Here is a 12,187-nt window from a genome sequence, read left to right as displayed (position 1 = left end):
GATGGATGGGTGGGTGGAGGAGGGGAGGGTGGCTTCAGTGATGACAGTGCCACTGAATGTCAAGTGGCGACGGTTAGATTCTCTCTGGTTGGAGATGGTCATTGCCTGGCACTTGTGTGGTGTAAATGTTACTTGCTACTTGTCAGCCCAAGCCTGGATATTGTCCAGGTCTTGCTGCATTTGGACATGGACTGTTTCAGTATCTAAGGAGTCACGAATGGTGCTGAATGTTGTGCAATCATCGGCAAACATCCCCATTTCTGACCTTATGGAGGAGGGAAGGTCATTGATGGAGCAGCTGAAGATGGTTGGGCCTTGGACACTAACCCTGAGGGACTCCTACAGTGATGCCCTGGAGCTGAGATGATTGACCTCCAACCACCCCAACCAAGTATGGATCCAACCAGCAGAGAGTGAATCCCGCTGGATTCCCACTGACCTCAGCTCTGCTGAGGCTGCTTAATACCACGCTCGATCCAATGCTGCCTTGATTGTATATTCAAGGCTGAGATAGGTCGATTTTTTTGGTACTGAGGGAATCAAGGGGTAAAGTTATAAGAACTAGGAGCAGGAGAAGGCCATCCAGCCCCTCGAGCCCTGCTCCACCATTCAATAAGATCATGGCTGATCTTTTGGTGGACTCAGCTCCACTTACTCATGATAACCCTTAACTCCTTTACTGTTCAATAATCTATCTCTCCTTTGCCTTAAAGATCATTCAATGAGGTAGCCTCAACTGGGGCAGGGGAATTCCACAGATTCACAACCCTTTGGGTGAAGAAGTTCCTCCTCAACTCAGTCCTAAATCTGCTCCCCCTTATTTTGAGGCCACTCCCCCCTAGTTCTAGTTTCACCCGCCAGTGGAAACAACCTCCCTCTTCTATCTTATCTATTCCCTTCATCATCTTATATGTTTCTATAAGATCTCCCCTCATTCTTCTGAATTCCAATGAGTATAGCCCCAGTCTACTCAGTCTTTCCTCACAATGCAACCCCCTCAACTCCGGAATCAACCTAGTGAATCTCCTCTGCACCCCCTCCTGTATATCCTTCCTCAGGTGAGTATGGTGAGGCCAGTTGACTCACTGAGCAGGCAGCGTTCACAAACAAGGCGGGAAGTTGACCGATTTGCCCAGGTGGGGGTTGGCGCCGGGGATTTGTCACTTTGCCACGGGGAGCAGTGTGCCAGCCATGTTGGCGAGGCTAACTTCTGAGATAACATGTGCAACGCAAACACAGAAAAACACCGACTGGCAGAGCACAATGCCTCTTTAATCGTTAATTAGGTTGCTTGCACTGAGTGACCTTCAGCCTTTATAGCCTGCAATTGAATCCCAGTCTTGTGTAAAGCCCATTGTTTACGGCATGGAGTCAATGCAGAACAAAGTGTTTCTTGATATAAAGGTGTTATAAACTCTTGTGAAACTCAAAAAATAAACAAGTCGCAGTCTTCTTTTTTGATCTTTGCCTCAATCTTGCCCCGGCCTGTATTTTCAACATCATCCACTTAAAAGGCACATTCTGAAAATTCTGCGTTGTATCGACAAGTTTGACTGCCCACACTTCTTTTATTCATTCGTGGGACATGGGCATCGCTGGCTGGGGCAGCATTTATTGCCCATCCCTAGTTGCCCCTTGGAGGGCAGTTGAGAGTCAACCACATTGGCTGTGTGGCTCTGGAGTCACATGTTGGCCAGACCGGGGTAAGGACGGCAGATTTCCTTCCTTAAAGGGAACCAGGTGGGTTTTTCCGACAATGGGTCATCAGTAGATTCTTAATTCCAGATTTTTTTATATTGAATTCAAATTCCCGCCATCTGCTGTGGCGGGATTCGAACCCAAGTTCACCAGAACATTAGCTGGCTTTCTGGATTAATAGTTTAGTGATAATACCACGAGGCCATCTCCTCCCTGCCTGTCAGTCAATCAGGTCAAACTCCCGGAGTAGGGTGAGCTGCTGGGTCCCCTTTGCCCAAAGGAATTCCAGCTGTGCCCACAACTGTAGACGATGCTCCAGATGTTTGGACATCAGGCGGTGATGCGACTCTTTTCCTCTGTCCTGCCCACCATGCCAAAAACATTGCTGTCAAAGCTCACAATGGGCATTATAATGACTTCTAGAGGAGTTTTAATGTCCCCAGGATATCTGGAAGTGCTTTGCAGCCCAGTGAAGTAGCTTTTGAAATATAGTCAGTGTTAGCTGATTGAGTGTAGTGTGGGAAAATGTGAACTTGTCCATTTTGGCAGGGAGATTGGAAAAGCAGTATACTATTTAAATAGGGAGGGATTACAGTACAGAGGGATCTGGGTGTCCCGGTACATGAATCACATAAAGCTAGTGTGCAGGTATAGCGAGTGATTCGGAAGGCAAACGGAACGTTGTTCATTGCAAGGGGAATGGAATATTAAAAATAGGGACCTTTTACTGCAGCTGTACAGAGCCTTGGTGAGACCACATCGAGAATACTGTATACAGTTTTGGTCTCCTTTTGAAAAAAAGATACAATTGTGTTTGAGGCAGCTTAGAAAAGGCGATTCATTCCTGGAATGAAGGGATTGTCTAAAGAGTAAAGACTGAGCAGGTTCGGTCTGTACCCATTGGAGTTTGGAGAAATGAGAGGTGATCTTATTGAAACATTCGAGATCCTGAGTGGACTGGACAGGGTGGATACCCAGAGGGTGTTTCCAGTGGTGGGAGAGACTAGAACTAGGGGACACAGTTTAAGAGTAAGAATTTTTTTAAGACTGAGATGAGATGTTTTGCTGCAATTGTACAGGGCGTTGGTGAGGCCACACCTGGAGTATTGTGTGCAGTTTTGGTCTCCTTATCTGAGGAAGGATGTCCTTGCTATAGAGGGAGCACAGCGAAGGTTTACCAGGCTGATTCCTGGGATGGCAGCTCTGTCATATGGGGAGAGACTAAGTCGGTTAGGATTATATTCACTGGAGTTTAGAAGAGTGAGAGGGGATCTGATAGAAACTTATAAAATTCTAACAGGGTTAGACAGGGTAGATTCAGAAAGAATGTTCCCGATGGTGGGGCGAGTCCAGAACTAGGGGTCATAGTTTGAGGATAAGGGGTAAACCTTTTAGGACTGAGGTGAGGAGAAATTTCTTCACCCAGAGGGTGGGGAATGTGTGGAATTCACTCCCACAGAAAGTAGTTGAGGCCAAAACGTTGTGTGATTTCAGGAAGAAATTAGATATCGCTCTTGGGGCTAAAGGGATCGAGGGATATGGGGGGGGGTGAAGGGGGTGATCAGGATATTGAATTTGATGATCAGCCATGATCAAAATGAATGGAGGAGCAGGCTCGAAGGGCTGAATGGCCTCCTCCTCCTTCTAGTTTTTATGTTTCTATGAAGAGAAATATCTTCTGTTGAGGGTGGTTAGCCTGGAAATCTCCCTCAGAGAGAAGCGGATGATGGGTCATTGCATTTATCCAAGGCCGAATTAGACAGATTTTTAATAGATAAGAGAGTTGGGGGTTATGGTGGGGTGGGGGCAGACAGAAAAGTGGAGTTGACAGCACAACTAGATCGGCCATGATCTTATTGAAAGGCGGAGCAGGCCCGAGGCATGCATGGTCTACTCCTGCCCCTACGTCCTAGGCTCCTAAACGGTTCCAGCCAGTTTGTGCACAGCAAGCTCCCACAGAATGGGGTAACAGGGTCCCCCTTCCTTCTTTCAAATAATGGCCGTGGGGTCTTTTATGAGGAAGGGCAGACAGGGAGGTTGTTTCACATCTCTTTCCAAAGACAGACCTTGATTGGAGGTTGTGCTGTTGGTGGGGGTGATTTTGTGGATACGTTTCTTCTTGGTAACTGAATCAATAAAGGATCTTTGCAGAGATCTCCAGCATGTGACAACCCACACGGTGTGAGACGGTTGAAAGGTAGGATTCTTGCTAGCGGTTTTTTTTCTTGAGATCCTTATTCTTCAGACAGTCATGGGTTACCCAGCTGATGGGGCCACTTTCTGATTCAGTAAACTTTCTCCAAATGTGTCCAGCACACGTTGCTTACTTTCCAAATCACATCCACGTTATACATTCATTCGATCCTTGACTCTCTCCACAAAGTCTATCACCCGTCCACCCCCTCTTACCCCTGTAGCCCTCCAGTACCTTTGACACTCACTGGTGACCATCCATTACAAAAGGCCGTGAATGTAGCCCAATCCATTGTGCAAACCAGCCTCCCATCCGTTGACTCCGTCTACACTTCCCGCTGCCTCGGAAAAGCAGCCAGCATAATCAGGGACTCCCTGCACACCTCGGACATTCTCTCTTCCACGTTCTTCCGTCGGAAAAAGATACTAAAGTCTGAGGTCACGTCCCAACCAACTCAAGAGCAGCTTCTTCCCTGCTATCATCAGATTTTTGAATGGACCTACCTCGCATTAAGCTGATCTTTCTCTACACCCTAGTTATGATGGTAACACTACATTCTGCACTCTCTTGTTTCCTTCTCCCCTAAGTACTCTATGAACAGTACATTTTGTTTGTATAGCATACAAGAAACAATACTTTTCACTGTGTACTAATAAATGTGACAATAATAAATCAAATCAAATATTAAGTTGATCTTTCTCTACACCCTCGCTGTGACTGTAACACTATATTCTGCACTCTCTCCTTTCCTTCTCTATGAATGGTATGCTTTGTCTGTATAGCACGCAAGAAACAATACTTTTCACTGTATCCCAATACACGGGACAATAATAAATCAAATCAATCACTATATTCCTTATCTTCTGCGCCCCTTCCCCATGACCTTTAACCTCAGTACCTCCCTTCCCTGCATTCCTTGCTCCTTTCCTTGTATTTCTCCAAACTCCCTATCCCCCGGCTGATAAGGTTCAAATCTGAGGAAAGGTCACACAGACCGGGCTTGTACTCTCTTGCAGCTTGAAGATTGAGACGTGATCTAATCAAGCTGTTAAAGTTGCTTAAATAACTCAGTGGGGTTAATAGAGGCAAAGAATAGAGGTGAAGCCAGGCCTTCAGGGGAGTGATATGAGGAAGCACTTCCTCACAGAGCAGAACGGGAATCTGGAACTTTTTCACAGCTGCTGTGGGCCCAATGGAAATTTCAAACTCTTCCAGTACAACATCTACCCAGCAATGTGAAAAAGTGCCCAGGTCCAAAGATGTGCTGGTTAAGTGGATTGGCCGCGTCAAATTGTCCCTTAGTGTCCAAAGATGTGTAGGTTAGGGTGGATTGGCTGTGCTAAATTGTCCCTTAGTGTCCAAAGATGTGTAGGTTAGGGTGGATTGGCTGTGCTAAATTGTCCCTTAGTGTCCAAAGATGTGTAGATTAGGGTAGATTGGCCGTGCTAAATTGTCCCTTAGTGTCCAAAGATGTGTAGGTTAGGGTGGATTGGCCGTGCTAAATTGTCCCTTAGTGTCCAAAGATGTGTAGGTTAGGGTGGATTGGCCGTGCTAAATTGTCCCTTAGTGTCCAAAGATGTGTAGGTTAGGGTGGATTGGCCGTGCTAAATTGTCCCTTAGTGTCCAAAGATGTGTAGGTTAGGGTGGATTGGCCGTGCTAAATTGTCCCTTAGTGTCCAAAGATGTGTAGGTTAGGGTGGATTGGCCGTGCTAAATTGTCCCTTAGTGTCCAAAGATGTGTAAGTTAGGATGGATTGGCCGTGCTAAATTGTCCCCTTAGTGTCCAAAGATGTGCAGGTTAGGGTGGATTGGCCATGCTTAATTGTCCCTTAGTATCCAAAGATGTGTAGGTTAGGGTGGATTGGCCACGCTAAATTGTCCCCTTAGAGTCCAAAGATGTGTAGGTTAGGGGATTGGCCATGCTAAATTGTCCCTTAGTGTCCAAAGATGTGTAGGTTAGGGTGGATTGGCCATGCTAAATTGCCCTCTAGTGTTCAAAGTTGTGTAGGTTAGGGTGGATTGGCCATGCTAAATTGTCCCTTAGTGTCCCAAAGATGTGTAGGTTAGGGTGGATTGGCCGTGCTAAATTGTCCCTTAGTGTCCAAAGATGTGTAGGTTAGGGTGGATTGGCCATGCTAAATTGCCCTCTAGTGTTCAAAGTTGTGTAGGTTAGGGTGGATTGGCCATGCTAAATTGCCCCTTAGTGTCCAAAGATGTGCAGGTTAGGTGGATTGGCCATGCTAAATTGTCCCTTAGTGTCGGGGAACTAGCTAGGGTAAATGCATGGGGTTATGGAGATGGGGCCTGGTTGGGATTGTGGTGGGTGCAGATTTGATGGGCTGAATGGCCTCCTGCTGCACTGTAGGATTCTATGTCCTGTACATAAAAAACAGGTCAAATCCAACCCTGTCAATTACTGCCCAGGTTGCTCTCGATCATCAGTAAAGTGATGGAAGGGATCATCGACAGGGCTATCAAGCAGCACCTGCTCAGCAATAACCTGCTCAGTGACACCTAGTTTGGGTTTCGCCAGGGTCACTCAGCTCCTGACCTCATTACAGTCTTGGACATGGACAAAAGAGCTGAATTCCAGAGGTGAGGTGAGAGTGACTGCCCTTAACATCAAGGCAGCATTCGACTGAGTGTGGCATCAAGGAGCCCAAGCAAAACTGGAGTCAATGGGAATCAGAGGGAAACCCCTCCGCTGGTTGGAGTCACGCCTGGTACATAGGAAAATGGTTGTGGTGATTGGAGGTCAATCATCTGAGCTCCAGGACATCACTACAGGAGTTCCTCAGGGTTAGTGTCCTAGACCCAACCATCAGCCGCTTCATCAATGGCCTTCCTTCCATCACAAGATGGTCATATTTTCTGAAGATTGCACAACGTCCAGGACCATTCGCGACTCCTCAGATACTGAAGCAGTCCATGGGCAAATGCAGCAAGCTCTGGATGGGGTTGGGGCTGAATGGCCTCCTCCTGTTCCTGTGTAACAGGCTGGAGAAGGGGGCTGAATGGGGTCTCCTCCTGTTCCTGTGTAACAGGCTGGAGAAGGGGCTGAATGGGGTCTCCTCCTGTTCCTGTGTAACAGGCTGGAGAAGGGGCTGAATGGCCTCTTCCTGTTCCTGTGTAACAGGCTGGAGAAGGGGCTGAATGGCCTCTTCCTGTTCCTGTGTAACAGGCTGGAGAAGGGGCTGAATGGTCTCCTTCTGTCCCTATATAACTTGCCAGTCTGAAATAAAACTGTAAAAAAAAGTTATCATTCATTTCTCAATGTAAAATCACATTTTAGCTAGCGAGGAAACTGTGTGAGATGTAGTGTTGTGGACAAGGGCACATAAAGATTGAATTCCCCTCCCCACTCCCAATGCACAAGAACAGTCACACTCTCCAACTTGTGACTCAAGAGAAAGAGGAAGATTGTGTCTGCAGCCAAACTGGTGCAAGCCTCAGCGAGAGAGGAAAAGCAGCAGGGAGGGAGAAAACAGGGAAAAACCTGGCAAGAAAGGAAGGCAGCTGGACATTGCTTGCAAATGGCCTTGCGTGAGGCTATTATAGAACATTAGCTGCACTAAGCACCTAGCCAGGAGATAAAGCACACTGGGTTCCCAGGCTGTTGGCATAATGAGGATGGAGCCATTTAAAAATATTTATATTTATTTTAGTTTTTAACCACTCCCCCCTTTCTGACTCCCCGGGACATTGCTGAAAGGATCAAACAACTGGCCTAAACCTCAGCTTAGAGTTCTCTAAAATGGGTTGTATGGAGCTGAACAAGAGCTCGAGGAGGGGGCAGAATGGCCTCCTCCTGTTGCTGTGTAACAGACTTGAGGAAGAGCTGAATGGCCTCCTCCTGTTGCTGTGTAACAGACTTGAGGAAGGGCTGAATGGCCTCCTCCTGTTGCTGTGTAACAGGTTCAAGGAGGGGGCTGAATGACCTCCTCCTGTCCCTGTGTAACAGGCTCAAGGAGGGGGCTGAATGGCCTCCTCCTGTCCCTGTGTAACAGGCTCAAGGTGGGGGCTGAATGGCCTCCTCCTTTTCCTGTGAAGCTACACCCTGAGTTAGCGTCTTCAGGAGAGATGGGGAGAAAGCAGAAGGAACAGAGTTGAAACACCCAGTACTGTCCATAGGGTGGCACAGTGGGTTAGCACTGCTGCCTCACAGCGCCAGGGACCCAGGTTCGATTCCCAGCTTGGGTCACTGTCTGTGTGGAGTCTGCACATTCTCCCCGTGTTTGCATGGGTTTCCTCCGGGTGCTCCAGTTTCCTCCCACAGTCCGGAAGATGTGCTGGTTAGGGTGGATTGACCCAAACAGGCGCCGGAGTGTGGCGACTGGGGGAATTTCACAGTAACTTCATTGCAGTGTTAATGTAAGCCTACCTGTGACACGAATAAATAAATAAGATGATGACGAGCAGTGTGGGCAGCAACCTGAACCGGGAAGTGAGGGTCTGTCCCACATGATGATGGCCATGCAGAGAAGCATGTCGTGGGAGACATGCCAGTGACACGGGTATAGCTGGACGATTCTGGGATGATGGAGGTACTGGCAGCGGGATATATCCACCTTCCTCCTGTCTCAGATCTCCATGCCAGTGACCCGGAAGGCCACAACGGGAATAATCTCAGCTTCCCACCTTCAAACTGCACGATTGACTCGACCCTGGTCACTGGAAAGCTCCGCAGGCAGACGCTGTGTCAAAGGCCTGCATGTCATCATCGCCACCTTCATGAGGAACTTTCAGCAGACACTGGGCTGCAGGCATGTTGGACAGTCCATCGTATCCTGTGCTTTGACACTACCAATCAAGGCAACTGTCTCATCTAGAGAGATGTTTACAGCTGCCCCCCCCCCCCCGCCCCCCCCAAGGCTAGTGATTTAATTTGATTTATTATTGTCACATGTATTCGGATACAGTGAAAAGTATTGTTTCTTGTGCTATACAGACAAAGCATACCGTTCATAGAGAAGGAAAGGAGAGGGTGCAGAATGTAGTGTTACAGTCATAGCTAGGGTGTAGAGAAAGATCAACTTAATATTTGATTTATTGTTGTCACATGTATTGGGATACAGTGAAAAGTATTGTTTCTTGCACGCTATACAGACAAAGCATACCATTCATAGAGAAGGAAAGGAGAAGGTGCAGAATGTAGTGCTACAGTCACAGATAGGGTATTGAGAAAGATCAACTTAATATTTGATTTATTATTGTCATGTGTATTGGGATACAGTGAAAAGTATTGTTTCTTGCGTGCTATACAGACAAAGCATACCGTTCATAGAGAAGGAAAGGAGAGGGTGCAGAATGTAGTGTTACAGTCACAGCGAGGGTGTAGAGAAAGATCAGCTTAATATAAGGTAGGTCCATTCAAAAGTCTGACAGCAGCAGGGAAGAAGCTGTTCTTGAGTCGGTCGGTACGTGACCTCAGACTTTTGTATCTTTTTCCCGATGGAAGAAGGTGGAAGAGAGAATGCCCGGGGTGTGTGGGGCGGGTGGTGGGTGTCGTCCTTGATTATGCCGGCTGCTTTTATCCGAGGCAGCGGGAAGTGTAGTTAGAGTAGAAAGCAAGCACGCCTAGCTCCATGTTGTGTTGTAAGGAATGAATAGAGATTGCAAACACATTTTTGCAGATACTTCCAGTGAAGAGTTTGACACATTCCCCTGATGTAACACAAGGGTAGAGAAAGTATCACGAGTCAGCTCCACATCACATGAATGTGAGGCTCACAAAGGGAGGTGGTCAGTGAGTGGGAGCCTGGCTCACCCTCGCAGAAAGAGGGCACACAGATGCAAACGCACGATGTTTGCAGATGACTACACCATTCTCAGGGATAGCAAGAGTACTTACAAAGGTGCTTTATATTTACTGTGACTGAACACTAGAGGCTGAGAAGTGATGTTGTTAACGTCTTAGTGCATTCCTTGGTGCAGCAGAGGTGGAGGCAGGCCTGCTGACTGCTCCACCCTGTTCTCTTTGATGACTTTGGCTGGTGTTCTCTAAAAGGTCGGGCCTGGGAGGGTGGGGGGAGGTGGTGAGGAGGAGGATGTATGGTGGTGGTGTATCCCCAGCTTGCTTTGGGTGGCCTGCTTTGGGGTGGGTGCACCCTCCTATAAGAACATAAGAAAAGAAACATAAGAAATAGGAGCAGGAGTAGGCCATCTCGCCCTTCGAGCCTGCCCCGCCATTCAATAAGATCATGGCTGATCTGTCGTGGCTCAGTTCCACTTTCCCGCCCTCTCCCCATAACCCTTAATCCCCTTGCCTACCAAAAACCTATCTACCCGTGACTTAAATCTATTTAGCGAGGCAGCCTCCACCACTTCAACGGGCAGAGAATTCCAGAGATTCACCACCCTTTGAGTGAAGAAGTTCCTCCTCAACTCCGATCTAAACTGCCCCCCTCTTATCTTGATGGGGGGAGTGGATGGGGGGGAGTGGAGGGGGGGAGTGGAGTGGAGTGGAGTGGAAGGGGGGAGTGGAGTGGAGGGGGTGGGGGAGTGGAGTGGAGGGGGTGGGGGAGTGGAGTGGATGGAGTTGGGGGGGTGGGGGAGCTGGGGGTTGGGCATGGATTGAATGCTCTTTCGGAGAGACGGGCCGAATGGCCTCCCTGCACTGTCGGGATTCTATGGTAAATGGGAGATTCCCTCAGACCAAAAGGGTAAAAGCAAGTTACTGCGGATGCCAAAGAAACCAAAAGAAAAAATGCTGGAAAATCCCAGCAGGTCTGGCAGCATCTGGAAGGAGAGAAAAGAGCTGATGTTTCGAGTCCAGATGATTCTTTGTCAAAGCTCAGGGAGATTCCCTTCTGGAACTGTGTCCCCTTATTCTAGTCTGTCCCACAAGAGGAAACATCTCAGCATTTCGGAAAAACGGAGTTATATGCTTGGATTCAGCTGTTTTAGACCAGCAAGACTAGGAGATGCAGGGGCAGGCACATTAGCAGTGTGACACATTTTAAACAAATTCCCCAGCGTTTGCAATAAAAGAAAGTTTGCATTTCTGCAGCGCCTCAGAGCTTCACAACCGATGAAGTAACTGGCATTTTGAAGTGTAATCCGTGGTAGAAAATCTGGTGGCGTTTCTGACCTTATCAGAAAAGGGAACTTCCAAGAGAAACACAGCTCTGAGTGTTTTCCCAAAGTAAGAAGTCTCACAACAGCCGGCATCTCCACATCATCATGAGGCCAAGTTGAGACATTTTCCAGCTAAAGTTCATCTCCACATTGACCAGTGACTGGGAAATTAAAAGAGGATTGACGGCTGTCAATCAATCCTCTCCATTCCGCCCCGGGGACACATGGTAACCCTCGTGTCATTTATACCCGCCGACATTTGCCCCCACCCCACCCCCCCTCACAACAGGCGTGAAATAGCAGACAAGAAGCACTAAATGGGTCAGGAGGGACTGAAAGTTTTTTACCTGCGTCTTTCTCCGCTAAGCCGCAATCCTGAAGCTCTGGGGGGTTTTCTGGAGGGCGCTGCCAGCCCTTTAAATGCACTGATCAGCTGGAAAAGCCTATTCAAAAGTCCAGTCAAACACCTTCTTCTCTTACTCAAAGCTGAACTCTGCAGCCAGTGTCTCTGTGGGCTGAAGCTTGTTAAGAACACGCTGCCTTGTGTCCTGTGTAGTCCAGGCACTGACGTGCAAGCAGCAATGCAAGTGAAGATCCTTTAGGCTGTAAACTGATTGGCATTGTACTTTACACCCTATACCATTGACAATGAGCAGAGTTGCAGCGCCTAGCAGCAAGTTAACACAGCATTGCCTCCACAGCACTTACACCTAAGAACAGAAGGAGTGTTCTTAAGCAAGCTCTGATTGATACTCTGCTGTGTACTTCACAGCCAGAAGCTTAAAATCTGCTCTTTAGGGTCTTCAGCCTTGGTTGGTGACATGGATAGTAAAGTTTGCTTATTAGTCACAAATAAGGCTTACATTAACACTGAAATGAAGTTACTGTGAAAATCCCCACACTGTTCGGGTTACACTGAGGGAGAATTTAGCACAGCCAATCTGCCCTAACCAGCACGTCTTTTGGGCTGTGGAGGAAACCAGAGCACCTGGAGGAAACCCACCTTGAGCCTGTTACACAGGGACAGGAGGAGGCCATTCAGCCCCTCCTTGAGCCTGTGACACAGGGACAGGAGGAGGCCATTCAGCCCCTCTTTGAGCCTGTTACACAGTAACAGCAAGAGGCCATTCAGCCCCTCCTTGAGCCTGTTACACAGGGACAGGAGGAGGCCATTCAGCCCCTCCTTGAGCCTGTTACACAGGAACAGGAGGAGGCCAT

General features: G+C 48.0%; 1 protein-coding gene across 1 annotated transcript in view; it reads right to left on the bottom strand.

Moving 5' to 3' along the window:
* LOC145361932 (zinc transporter ZIP10-like) overlaps positions 1–11,389 on the bottom strand; it is a 33,391-nt gene extending 22,002 nt beyond the window's left edge. The window contains exon 1 of the mRNA XM_080217916.1: positions 11,317–11,389. The gene's annotated coding sequence lies outside the window, so the exon portion shown is untranslated. The remainder of the gene's footprint in view (positions 1–11,316) is intronic.
* Positions 11,390–12,187: the final 798 nt, after the last annotated feature.

The sequence above is a fragment of the Carcharhinus amblyrhynchos genome, chromosome X, assembly GCF_965287045.1.
Source record: "Carcharhinus amblyrhynchos chromosome X, sCarAmb.v2.hapA, whole genome shotgun sequence".
NCBI classification, from domain to species: Eukaryota; Metazoa; Chordata; class Chondrichthyes; order Carcharhiniformes; family Carcharhinidae; genus Carcharhinus; species Carcharhinus amblyrhynchos.
The sequence above is the reverse complement of the archived record's forward strand: the minus strand, read 5'-3'. Positions and strand labels throughout refer to the sequence as shown.